The sequence below is a fragment of the Wyeomyia smithii genome, chromosome 1 (genome assembly GCF_029784165.1).
Source record: "Wyeomyia smithii strain HCP4-BCI-WySm-NY-G18 chromosome 1, ASM2978416v1, whole genome shotgun sequence".
Lineage (NCBI taxonomy): Eukaryota > Metazoa > Arthropoda > Insecta > Diptera > Culicidae > Wyeomyia > Wyeomyia smithii.
The window spans coordinates 170,446,125-170,459,574 of NC_073694.1; positions in this window are offsets into that span (position 1 = coordinate 170,446,125).

Below are 13,450 nucleotides of genomic sequence, written 5' to 3' on the forward strand. Positions count from 1 at the left end.
TGTGGCGTTGCTTGTGGTTGAAGATTATGTAATTCTGTTTAATAAAAAAGTTAGGGGAGAAGTGCTAAAAAATCATGAAAAATTAAGTCACGTGCTTTATGAACGTCTCCAAATAAAAAGTGGAATGGAGATTCGTGTTCAGCACCCCAAAATTAAGTATATACCATATTTTTGTCGTATTTATCGACACTTTTTTTTACTTGGCAAGCATTTGTATTAAGTCGCCCCACTATGCAATGCTCCGCGGTTTACCTGACAGTTATGAAAAAAGCCCGACAAAAACTCCATTTAAATCAAAACCGTTGCAGGAAGAACTATTCAATCTAACATTAGAAAGCGATAGCATGATGTCATTCCCTTGGTGCATAGACTGCCGACAACTGTCAGAATAGGTATTGGGCGATCTCTCGTTGAGTGATGATGGGCGATTTTCTCTCCGATCTTACCGATTATCGACATTAAGAAAACACCCAGGCTTGAAATGATAAAAATTGAATTCTCACAATGCACGAAAATTGAATTACCCGTACCCGACCCGTACCCGACCAATTGAGAATTTTTCAAACCCGTACCCGACCCGAACCCGAAGCCTTGGTTTTTTAATTACCCGTACCCGACCCGAACCCGTAGAATATTTTTTGGCGTTACCCGAAACCCGACCCGAACCCGTCGGGTACGGGTCGGGTACGGGTTTCGGGTAAAAATACCCGTACCCGACCATCTCTAGTACACACATCAGGGTCTCTTTTACCAGTAGATGGTGTACTAGTAGAAATAACATGATTAGGTTGGTTGGTTGGTTGACTAGGTTTAATGTTTAGTTTATGCTGTCTTTGCTCTTATGTAGAAAATATTTCTACTGTTCTCTCTCTTTCTTTCTCTTCTAGATTTCCTGTCCAATCTCTCGCGTTTTCGAGAGACAAAACTACTAATGCTCAGGGATGCCACATATACGAATTAATCTGTATTTTACAGATTTTTGGGCCGAAGTAACGTTACAGAATCTGTATTTTTTTATTTTTGGGATTCAAACCACGGCGGCTATTATTTTTTCCTATTGTGGTAAAAATCTGTATATACAAGCGGTTTCTAGTAATGTCATTTCAAAGAAAAATTAAAATTTTGCGTTTGAACCAGCTAGCTGGCATCCCGCCATGTTTCGAGGACTAACATCTTAGCGTGTGTGTAAACGAGATAGCATATCACCGCCACTTTTCATACGCATAACATAGCATCTGTCAATAGGGCCCGCGAATTGCGGATCCGCAGTGATGTTAGCTCGTAACGGAGCAAAGCAAATAAGATAGAGATGCCAGCTAGCTGGTTTGAACTGACTACCGCAGCTGACAGCCAAAAATGACAAGCTCCTAAAACACTGATAAAAATGCTGCTGAACAAATTGTTTGTCAGAACGTAAGCACTTTTTTCTTTAATTAAAATTGGGTTGTTTAGCTACTCATGGATTTCAGTTTGTATATATCAGGTAGAAGAGTGTAATTTTCTGAGCAAAACGTGGTTTTTTTAAATTTGGTTTTATCGTCCCTCGATTTTTAAATGAAAAATCAAAATCGCCACAAATCGCTACATTATGACAGTTGGTATATGGGTGAACTGTCATTGTAGCGATTTCAAGTAGATTTCGAGCAGTTTTAATTCGTGATTTAAAAATCGAGCGACAACGATAGAAAACTTCGATAATCACGTTTTGCTTAGAAAATACAGCCCTTTTAAGATGACATAAAAACTCATAAAATTCATTTACTTTTTTGGTAATAATTATATTCTGTATAGATTTAGCCATTTCCATGGTCTCAAGGTACTGGTCTGGTCTAATAAACCGGTCGTCGTGTGTCCGAATCCCGACTCGTGAGAAACTTTTAAAGTCACTAAGATCGTAGGGCTTACTTCACATTTGTTCTGTACACTAAAAGTTGGCTGCGAAGTCCGTTTTCTTGACTCTAATTCTAGATTAAAGGAAGTAGCCAGATATTTGATTTTTGACAGCGAAAACAATCTAATAAACTTATATTGTTAAGTACAGATGTTACTCGCTTGCTCGGACATAAATGTCCTACGACTTTTATTTCATTCATAAAAGTATTGTTGTGGAAAAATGAATTAAATCACCAAATACTGTGTGCGAGAAGATAGTAAACAAATTAATACACTTACGCTAGTATTGCACCCTGCTTTTTTGAATATTTATTCTCAATGCACAAGAGACTGCATAAGCTGCTTTCAATCTGTTCCTTTCCCTACTCCGTTAAATTTCTGAGTTTAAGCAATTGAAACAAATCTTCCAAATTAATTGCCTTTTCTGTTTACTTTTTGTACTTATGCCAGAGAGGGTTGAACCCAGTGAAAATATTTGTCTTCATCCGGAGACCCGGACGATTCATCCCAGGCCCGGAGACTTTGGGCTAGACTCGGAAAGGTGGTTTTATGGGTATATCTTGAAGAACTAATGAGGTGTATCGGATTAAATTCATTCGGATTGTTTTGTTTCCATTACGAACTTTTTCCTATTCCCAAATGAGAGTGTATCGGGTGTTAGTCATCATAACAGTTTTTATCAGTGTCCTAGATGTCTGCCAGGCCAGTTGCGGGTGTTGTTGGCAAAGCAACCAAATCTCGCGTAATTTTTCAAATCGACCAATCTAACATTTGCGTCGAACTGAGAAAATCAACTTTGAAAGCCTACAGTCAACATTTTGAATCCTATTCAAAAACAAAATAGTATTTATTTAAATGGATACTTCTAAAAGTACTTCTAGCTAATGTTTTACATTACTGCGTTGAAGATTCTAATTATGTTTAAAAATAAATGAGTTTTTTGCAAACATAAAGTATACAACGCTAGCTTCAGCCAAACGTAAATACGCCCATTTCATAAGTCATAATGACAGCAGGCGATTGACATACGAGCCTTTGGCATCCCTATACCGATTAACAGCGAATAAGGCAATCCACGGGTGACGTTTCAATGCTTGTACGTTTGTTATTGTTGCTGTTTTTCAAGCTGCAAAACCAAAACACGACCAAAACCGAAATCTTTTAATGTCGGCAATAATATCAAAAGTGATTTGTTATTGTTGTATTTAGGATTGGCACCCGCAATACCAGAGCCACCGATCGGATAACATTTGTTTTTCACGCTTTTGGATCCGGGTTGCATCCGAGTTGCGACCGATCGAACATACGTAAAGCTGTCATAAGTTGAAAACAGACCGAAATCAGCTGATCGCAACTGTCTCGTGGATTGCCTTATGACAATGAACTCATGTTCTGGGCTCAAATTAATTTGTGCCCGCTGTCAGCAGTAAGATAAAAATGTATGAAAAGAAGCGGTGATATGCTATCTCGTTTACACATATGTTGAGATGTTAGCCCTTGAAACATGGCCTGATGCTAAAGGGGTGTTGACATACGTCTGAACTGAGCGTAACGGTATGCTGTGAGCTGGTTCGTTATTTACGTCGAAATGCTGTGTGAGATTCGTCAGTTTGTTTGCGTCGTTTAGTGTCTTCGAAATTTACTTGCGTCGAGTAAAACGATTCGATTTTACTCTCATACCGTACATTATACTTAACGTCGGACGTAGTGCGCTGTATAGCGCATATGATTTGCTATTCAGCGCATTACTTCCGACGTTAAGTATAATCATAGACTAAAAAAACATAGATATCCAAGTTGGGCTTCATTGCATATAATCGTAAGGCAACACTATGAAGTTCGCCCTCTGTAGGCCGTTGGGTGAACTAAAACATGTCCACACGGAAAAATATCATGATACTTTCTACCATTTTGGGGTTTATTTTGGCCAGATTTGTTCACACAGAAAAATAGCACGGAACTTTCTACGGTGGTTTTCAACCGAGTTTTCTATATGGTCATATTCGCACTGAAATAGTATTTCCAATATATAATTCAATCATTTTTACAGATCTTCAGTTACCGAATCGCAAGTAGCCCAGTCGAATTATTAGGAAATAAAAACGAATCGGGCGCGTCCGTGAAGTCGGAGACAAAGGTGATGGACTAATCGATAAATTCCAGAGGCACCTCCGCATTCAGAAACCTTGGAATCGCACCGAAATAGTATTTTCCTTATTATTTTACATGTATCTAGTTTAGAAGAATTAGGAGGCCTTACTAAATGACTAGCTACGCCGAGATGAAATGGACCGCTTGGTACATGAAACTTTAAGAGCAATCCAAAAATAGTACATAGAAATATATTTCTATCCTATGACAAGCGGGTATAAATAAGGCAAAAGCAAATATATTAAATACCAATATAGTTCACTTACGTGAAATTATGAAGGCAAATTGAAAATGACAGAAGCGTTAGTCACCTTTTCGACCGCTAGGTGCGCCACTTCTGATTTTGTTCTTCACGACATGCGAAATAGAGCAACTTTTGACAATAATATTACCCTAATGGGTACACTGAAAAAAATTCACATTTTATTGTGAAGTGGACTCGGCCGAATATTTTATAATAATAAAGTTCGCCTATGCATAAGGTAATCCATGGGTGGTGTTCCACGGTTTGTACGTTTGTCGACCTCCGAAAATATTTTGAGTTGTAAAAAGGCGACTTCCGGTGACTGGGAAACTGCCGAAAACGACCAAATACCACCTAATATGGTTTTTTTTTTAACTAGAATGACGCTCAGAGGCCAGAAATTGTCTCGAAATGACAAAATTTTGAATTGTAAGATGGCGACTTCCAGTGATTGGAAAAAAAGAGGAAAATGACCAAATACCACCAATATGGATGTTTCTTTAACTAGAATGACGCTCATAGGCCAGAAATTGTCTCTGAATACCATTTTGAAATCCAAGATGGCGACTTCCGGTTTCTGAGAAACAGCGAGATATGACCAAATACCATCCAATATGGGTATTTCCGAAATCGTGATGATGCACTGAAACCACAAATCGACCTCAGACAACATTTGTAGTAGTAAAATGGCGACTTCCGGTGACTGGAAAATTGCCGAAAATGACCCAAAATCAACCAAATATGGGTGTTTCTTTAACCAGAATGATGCTCAGAGGCCAGAAATTGTCTCCAAATGCCATTTTGAAATCCAATATGGCGACTTCCGGTTCCTAAACAACAGTGGCAAAAGACCAAATAACACTCATTGTGGGTATTTCCGGGATTGTTATGATGCACTGAAGCTACAAATCGACCTCAGATAACATTATGAATTGCAAAATGACGACTTCCGGTAAATGGGAAACTGCTGAAAATAACCAAATATCACCCAATATGAGTATTTCTTCAACCGGCTGATTTCCATCCAATATGAGATGTTTCGATACCAGAATGATACACAGGAGCTAGAATCGACCACAGACAACATTTTGAATTCTAAGATGGTGACTTCCGGTTTCTGTAGAACAGCCAAAAATGACTAAATAACACCTATTATTGGTGTTTCTTAAACCAGAATGACGCTCAGGGGCCAGAAATTGTCTCCAAAAAAATAGCCTAAAGGGACCAAATACCACCCAATATGAGTGTTTCTTTAACCAGAATGATGCATGGAGCTAAAAATTGACCTCAGACACCATTTTGAATTGTAAGATGGCAACTTCTGGGAAACAGCCGAATACTACTGCATATGAATATTTCCGTAATCGAAATAATGTATAAAAGCCAAGCATTGACCCTGGACACCATAATGAATTCGAAGATGACCACTTTCAGTTTCTGGAAAACAACGAAAATAACTGAATACCACCTAACATGAGTGTTTTCGGAATAGAGGTGATGTACTAAAGGCAAAAGTCGAGGATGTTGTCATTCCGATAAAACCAATAATTTCAAACGATATAAACAAATCGCAAGAAATCAATGAATTTGGAATGTTGAAAAATATTGAATTAAACACAAAAATAGGCGGGACGAAGTTTGCCGAGTCAGCTAGTAAATACATAAATATGCTGGTTGAAGCAAAGCTGCAAGTGATGAATACGAAGATTAGAACTCGAGAGCAAAAAATTCGGAGGGATAAAAAAAAAACAAAAAATACTTTCAAAAAGAAGAAAACTAAACATTAAATAATAGTTTTTGCATAACAGTTGTTATCACTAATTATGTTTGTTTTGTTGAATATCTTTTATATATAATATAAAAAAGCTTTTAAACCAATTACAACATGATATGTATCCATACTTAAATTGTTAAATTGATAGAACATTCAAGTGTTATCTAAGCTAAAAGTTGCACAACAACCATATACGACTATTGACAACCATTGTGCGGTTTCTCCTTTTATCTTTTTCACGAGGTAATTGAAATATTCATTTAATTGTACACTTCGTGGCCTGATTATTGAGCTTGAGTTTGACGGCAGCACATTTCGTAGTTGCTTCCCGTGATGGATCTGAGCTAGTGAAGTTACACAGGGAACCACGTATATAGCAACTTGGGATTTGTTTACCATTTACACGTCGTGGCCTGATTATTTGAATATTTCTTCTTCGTGCCTCGATAAGCTACATCTATTATATTATCAATATTTAACTCCCGGAATGGCGTTAGTTTTACATACAAACAATATACGCACGAAATCTGCAACATATTTTTTTCTGTGAAAGTATGAAATTGAGTCAACTAAATCTAAAATTGAGTAAATTCAGTTTCGTGTGTGAGAATGTCACACGCTCACAGAAATTCAACAACAATGCACAGTGATACAGTAAGGCAATATAGGCGGACACGAGTTTTTCGATGCGATTTTGTGGTTTTAGAGTAAATTTTTTTTCTAAGAACTTGTTTCTTATATTTAGTCTATCTTTTATGTGCAAATGAAAATTAGGGTGGTCCTAAAATCGACTAAATGAAAAAACTAACTTTTTATTTGCATAAATAAATGTATACATTCATCGGCACAGTTATAGATCAACTAATTTTAAGCAACTTTCGGTATTTCTTTACAATACTTATACAATATTTGTTCTATCAAATGATACCGAAAAATTTTATTTATGTTTGCCCTAAACGGAGACATCAATATATCAAAAGGGCCTATTTTTAAAATAGAAATAGTTAAACTCTTCATCTGTATAATATATCGACAATGTTTTTTCGTCAAAATTGGCGTATTTTTGATTAAAGTTACCGAAGAAAACTTTGTTTTTAAATTTGAATTGAAAAAATAGAGCGAAAAGACTGTTTTTGGAAACCAAATTTCATGTCTACAAAAAAGTTTTTTTACAAAGTTACTTAGAATTAGTTGGTCTACAAGTTTGCCAAAGAATGTTTTATTTCGTTGATTTTAGGACCACCCTAATTTTCATTCGCACATGAATAGAGGACTATGTATAAGAAACAACTTTTTACAAAAACTATGGCTTTAAACCGCAAACCAAAATCGCAACGAAAAGCCTATGTCCGCCTAAATTGCCTTACTGTACCACTGTGCAATGAGTTTAGTTACCTTTTTCACCACAAGAGGGGGTGTTCCCTGTCTGTCTTCACGGGAATATATGGGAAATTCGAGAGTGAACTATATTGTTATTTTAAGATATTTGGCAAAAGGCTAGCTGAAGAAAACTTCATGGAAAGTTAACTAACCTGACTGGAGGTACCATCAGAAGGGAATTTACCCGGAACAAACATAGATCGACTCGTCTAATTACAGCGTCTGATTTGCATTGTAAATCACGACTAGAAAGGGTATATATGTATAAAGACCAGAAACAACAATTTGCAACTGAAATGTAAAACATGGTTAAGCCAAATTATTAGCATGACCAGTGCCGCGATGGGTTTGTTAGTCTATTTAGATATTTTTAGTTATTGAGCATAAGATTGACAGTTTCGTCTGATTTTCGCTTCGCTCCATGCGTAAACTCGAGAATTTCGCTTTACATGGAATTGCAATACACATCCAAGTTTTCACGATTGATTTGCTAGCGGAAATTTTTAGCTGGTTCACTTGTCTGATTTTTACTTCGATTAGAACTAAAAACTATGCTTGAAATGATGGAAAATACAGTTGCCGTTCGATAACTGCAAGTCTTTTAACTGCAACGCTTTTTAACTGCAAGACCGATAACTGCAACAACTTTGCAGTTATCGGACCGCAATCCGTCAAATCTGAAGTCAAAGTCATATTTGACATTGAAGTGACAATTCTCGCGGGGGGATTCTAAATGCATTCGAAAATGAAAATGGTTGAATCTCTAGTAACATTTCAAAAGGACTTTTTCATTTTTCTCGATTTTTTTCGATTTCGTTTACTTGTTGTCTCTTCATTCTAAATGGGAGATTATAGATCTCCACTATTAATTAATGAAGCAAAATCACCATGTTATGTGGTTCACTTCCCGTAATTATTATAAGAGAAAAAAATCCTTGTGCATTGTTTGGCTAGTTTTCCCTACTCAGTGAGGCAGTGCATAGTAGATCACAAACAATATTTTGTGACCTAGCGTTAAATAGAACATTTTAGGAACTGACAGGTGTCACGGATTCTGCTGACATTGATGTTGCTTTTATCTGCGTTATGTCACCGGTTCCGAGCTTTCTGTCAAAATTTCATTCGTGAGTTGAGTTCAGAAACGTCTCGTAAAATGATCTTCTGTAGTGATGAACTTTATCTTGTCCTACATATTGGAAATATCATTATCAAATTGATTAATCAAAAAGCTTGCCTATTTTAGTTTTCTGCTATTTTTGCCACTATTCCATTATAAAAATAAATTTCGACATCATTGAAAAATTGAAAACAAAAATGGTAGTGACGGACCCCCGTCTAAATTTTGGCATGTGTCAAGTGTTGCAGTTATCGAACGGCATTCGATAACTGCAATGTAAACATGTTGCAGTTAGCGAACGACGACTGTACCATAATATTTTTCTAAGTGTGCTCATGAAATGTAGTTCACCCAACCGCCATTAATTTCGGAGGGGTGCCACTTATTTGTCGCTCGTATTGTTGTTTAAGTTGGATATTGTGAGTTTCAGTGAAACTTATTCGCCGCGCTATAAACCGAAACTCTGAAACCAAATGCCCTTCTTGGTTGCCGAATCGATTTTATTTTCCTCGGGACACCAACAGCAAAAACAGCAACAGCCAAAATTAAATCTACCTGTCTTGGCAACCCTTTCCAAAATCAAAACAAACTTCGATTCTGGCAGCACACTGAATGCGGCGTCAGGGGTGCCATTTTTACAGATTACTCTAATGTAGATTGATATCATAATGCTTAAAACAGAAACAACGAAGTGAGTATATGATCCAATAGATTTTCCTCTGGTGATTAGTAATACTTTTTAGTCTCCACTGTCTCCAGCAGTGATTTCTTCAAGGATTTTTCCGATTTTTCAACAATGAAGGTTGATGCAATTAAAAACAGCATACATTTGGCAGCTCAGCGCGGCCTTTGATTCAAGCGCGGTGTTTGGATTAGACCGCGTTCAGTTTTGGGCAAATCTCTTAATATCTATGTTTCAAGCATCTAAGGTATAATGTACGGTATGAGAGAAAAATCGAATGTCGCTAGTTGAAAAATTCGACTTTCTACTTGGGCGACAATATACACAAATAAGAAATCTGTGAATAGTGGGGGCCTAGTGTGGTTGGTAACGTCTCCCTCAACCACGCTCGACGCCTGGGTTCGAATCCCACCGCCGACATAGGTGTCGATGGTTGTGAGGTGGCGTGATCCACTCACAACCAACCCAACTGGTCTAGATTCAATCCTAGCTGACACCGGGAGATTTTCTGAGGCGAAAAATCTCTGGGATCACGCCTTCCATCGCATGAGGAAGTAAAGCCGTTGGCGCCGGTCCGTTAATAATCGGGTCGTGAGTTAGGGTCCTGGGTGTGGAGTCGCCTCCCTGGGCGTCGGTGGTTGGCCACAACAGTGGCGGAACTGGACCGACGGAAAATAAGCGAGAATAATAAAAAAAAAGAAATCTGTGAATAGCTGAACAACCTAATTCATTTCGCAAATTCGTCCGTTTGCTAGCAAAAGCGTGTAAGTAGAAAAGTGTAGAAAGTCTAAAAAGGGTAGTTCTGTCGTTTTGTCAAAGTTGTTTAAAGTGCCAAAAAATCAAATTTCGCAACTTTTATCAAGTAAGAGGCTTTATTACATGTTGTATAATAACATAACATCAAAACCTCGTTTGTTTACATTTTGCGACTTACGCCGGTTTGAAAACTTGGGTTGTTTAGCTATATCAGTTTCTTATATCATCTGAAAGACCTGCATTTTCTAAGTAAAACGTGATTTAAAAAAAAATCCATTGTTCTTCGCTTTTCAAATCACGATTAAAAACTGTTCGAAATCACTACAATGACAGTTCGCCCATATATCAACTGTCATTGTAGAGATTTAGAGCGAATTTTTATTCTTCATTTAAAAATCGAAGGATAATGATATTAAGTTTTGAAAAATCACGTTTTGCTCAGAAAATCACACTCTTTCAGATGATATAAAAATCGGAAATCCGTGAATAGCTAAACAATCCAATTACGCGAGAAATGTTGACTGTGATTGTTGATTGCATATCAGATAATTTTATGCAACTTCTGAAAAGTTATGCATATTATTTTGACCTTTCAAGCGATATTTCGTATATTCAGTCTGTCCCAGGATAAAATGAAGCAAGCTGTAACGACCAGAGAGGATTCACTGCTATCAAATTTCATGTATGTGTGCGTTATCGCAGATCAACGCTGGTCCATGACGTTTGTAGGTCCATGATGTTTAACTAGGAACAATAATGGGGGAAAAAAGTCACAGGAGGGTTGTGTGCAAAGCCACGACCGCAAGGTTGAAGTAGAATACTTTTACAAGAAAGATAACCCGGCTGCTTGCGTGTCAGTCATTTTTTTCTAGTAAATAAACGTTGACTAATCAGATCAATCGAATTTTGCGCTTCAAAAAGGATTGACCATTTTCAATAATATAGTAGGTTGCTTGTCATGGTTGGGGCTTGACAATTTTCAAATTTTGAGATAATGAAAGTTTTTCGGATGAGCTCATGACTGAAGGAAAAGATAGCTCAGTACGCTCTGAGACACGGAGATAAAGTAAAATTTATAACTTTTACAAATTTAAAAATGTAAATTAACTCTAGAGAAAACATTAACTCTTCAATCATCAGGTTTTTATTTCATCCTGAAAAGGACAATTTGTTGTTCAATTCGCTGCATTTATAGAGGTGGTGACCTTTTTTTTGCTCGACAGTTTTCGATTTGCCGGTGTAACTTTTTTAGTCTTTGGTACGTAAGGACATTTGGAGAAATGACCTGGCAACCCTGCAGCTCAGGCCTCTGCCAGGCTGGATGCCCACGCAAGCGATCGGGAGAGATTTTTGCCGTAGGGTAATGAACAGATCTACTTACGGCTGTTTATTTACCTACGGCAAGAATCTCGCTCGATCGCTCGCGTTGGCATTTAACGTGGCAGAGGCCTCACGTGTTGTCAAAATGAGTCAACTTTTCATTGAATGCATTTGCTAGTGCCCACTATCGCACAGAGACCGCTATCCGCTATCGCCGGTATCCACTGCACTGCTACTGCTGCTGCTAAAGGAGGATGACTGCTGTTGTCGCTGTCTAGAACTATTATGAGCGGCTTCGGCTGAAACAGGCTCTTATATAGGCCAAATAGCATATTTTAAACTGAAAATTATATGGTTCTGTCGACCGTGCTTGGGAAGCAATCATATAACGACCAATCAGACGTCGAATTTTTAATTTTGACAAGGCTTGACTATTTTCAATAGTACAATAGTTTGAATAATAAAATTACAATTATCTTCATTTGGGAAGAATCTTAGAAGATTTTTCAATCTATTGCTGCAAGAACGAAGGAAATCCATCGAATACTAATCGATTTATTGGCATTTGAAATTGGACATATTTTTCACTTTTTTCGGTTTTAGATTTTCATTTCACGTCCCTATGTAGCCGAACTTCCTGAGAGAAGTATTCTACTTCAAAATCACTACACAGAACATTCATGAATGTTTTCTGCGGTTTCTCGAGTTTCGATAAAACAACGATGTTTGACAGATAGATCCCCCCTGGTAACGACAGATGAAGTGGTTTTCCGATTAACGGTACAGATAAAGATGTTTGTTATATGCCAGAAAGCTACCCTGCCAGTCCCTTGGCTCAAAGAGATAAAACAACATTTTTTGTTTCGCGAACCCCTCGTTCAAAATTTGAACGCATCGCGTTAGCTAACGCTTTAAGCTTGAAATGTCATACGCAAGCAGTGAGGATATACAGGTGAGGAAAGAGAACACATTTGTCTGTATGGTAGCGGAAAAGTAGCAAAAACAATTGCTTTCGCGTTATGACGTAGATTTCGGTCAACGAGCAGATGACATTTGGAACGGTACTCCGCTTTGTTTATCGGCGCAGGAAAACATTTTCAGCTCAAAAATTTCAAAACTTGTGAAAAAATCCATCGAACAATGCTTCTTCCGCAAGAGTTCTATGTCATCAATGTTAACAAAAAAGAAGCCCTTCAAACCTGAGACTCAATTAATCTCTATTCCTTTCTATCAATGAAATATATAAAAATACGAAAATGATTTTAATCTCAGGTTTAAAGGGCTCTTCTTTTGTTAACAGTGATGATGTAAACTCCAAAAATATTGTGGAAAAAACATTGTTCGGTAGATTTCTTCAAGATTTTGACGTAGAGCTACGTTTTACTTTAGCATACCACACAGGGATGCAAACTGAAAAACTGGGACGAAATTTGTCCCTTTTCAAATGCTTATAGGTCGGTTGGTTTTCAACCGATTTTCTTCATTCTTGCAACAATCGATTGGAAAATTATACACGCATCTGCCCAAATGTAGAAAAATGTTGTTTGAATCTAAGAACTATTGCACTATTGAAAATTGTCAAGCCTTGTTGAAATAAAAATAACGTCCTCTGATTGGTCGCTTGCTTGCTGTGTGTGTATGATATGGTATGATGTGTGTATGATATGGTGTGATGTGTGTATGATATGGTATGATATGTGTATATGTGTATGATATGGTATGATGTGTGTGTGTATGATATGATATAATGTGTGTGTGTGTATCTGTATGATATGGTATGATGTGTATGTGTTTGTATGATATGGTATGATGTGTGTGTGTGTGTCTGTGATATGGTATGATTTGTGTGTTTGTGCTGTGTATGGTTTTTAACTCGGCACGTTCTGCCAACTGCTGAATCCGGTTCACGAAATTCACAATCCTTCATTAGTAGACATTATAACTCATTACCCCAGTAAAAATATTGGTTTTATCAAAGTTTTATAGCGCTCAATACAGCCAAAAAAGCGCTATAAAACTTTGATAAAACCTATTGTGTTACTAGGGTAATGAAACACTCAATGCATTGGTTATAGTGTACGTAGTTCTACGTCATTTATGCGGTCGTGTCTTGGATACAACCTCCTATTTTTT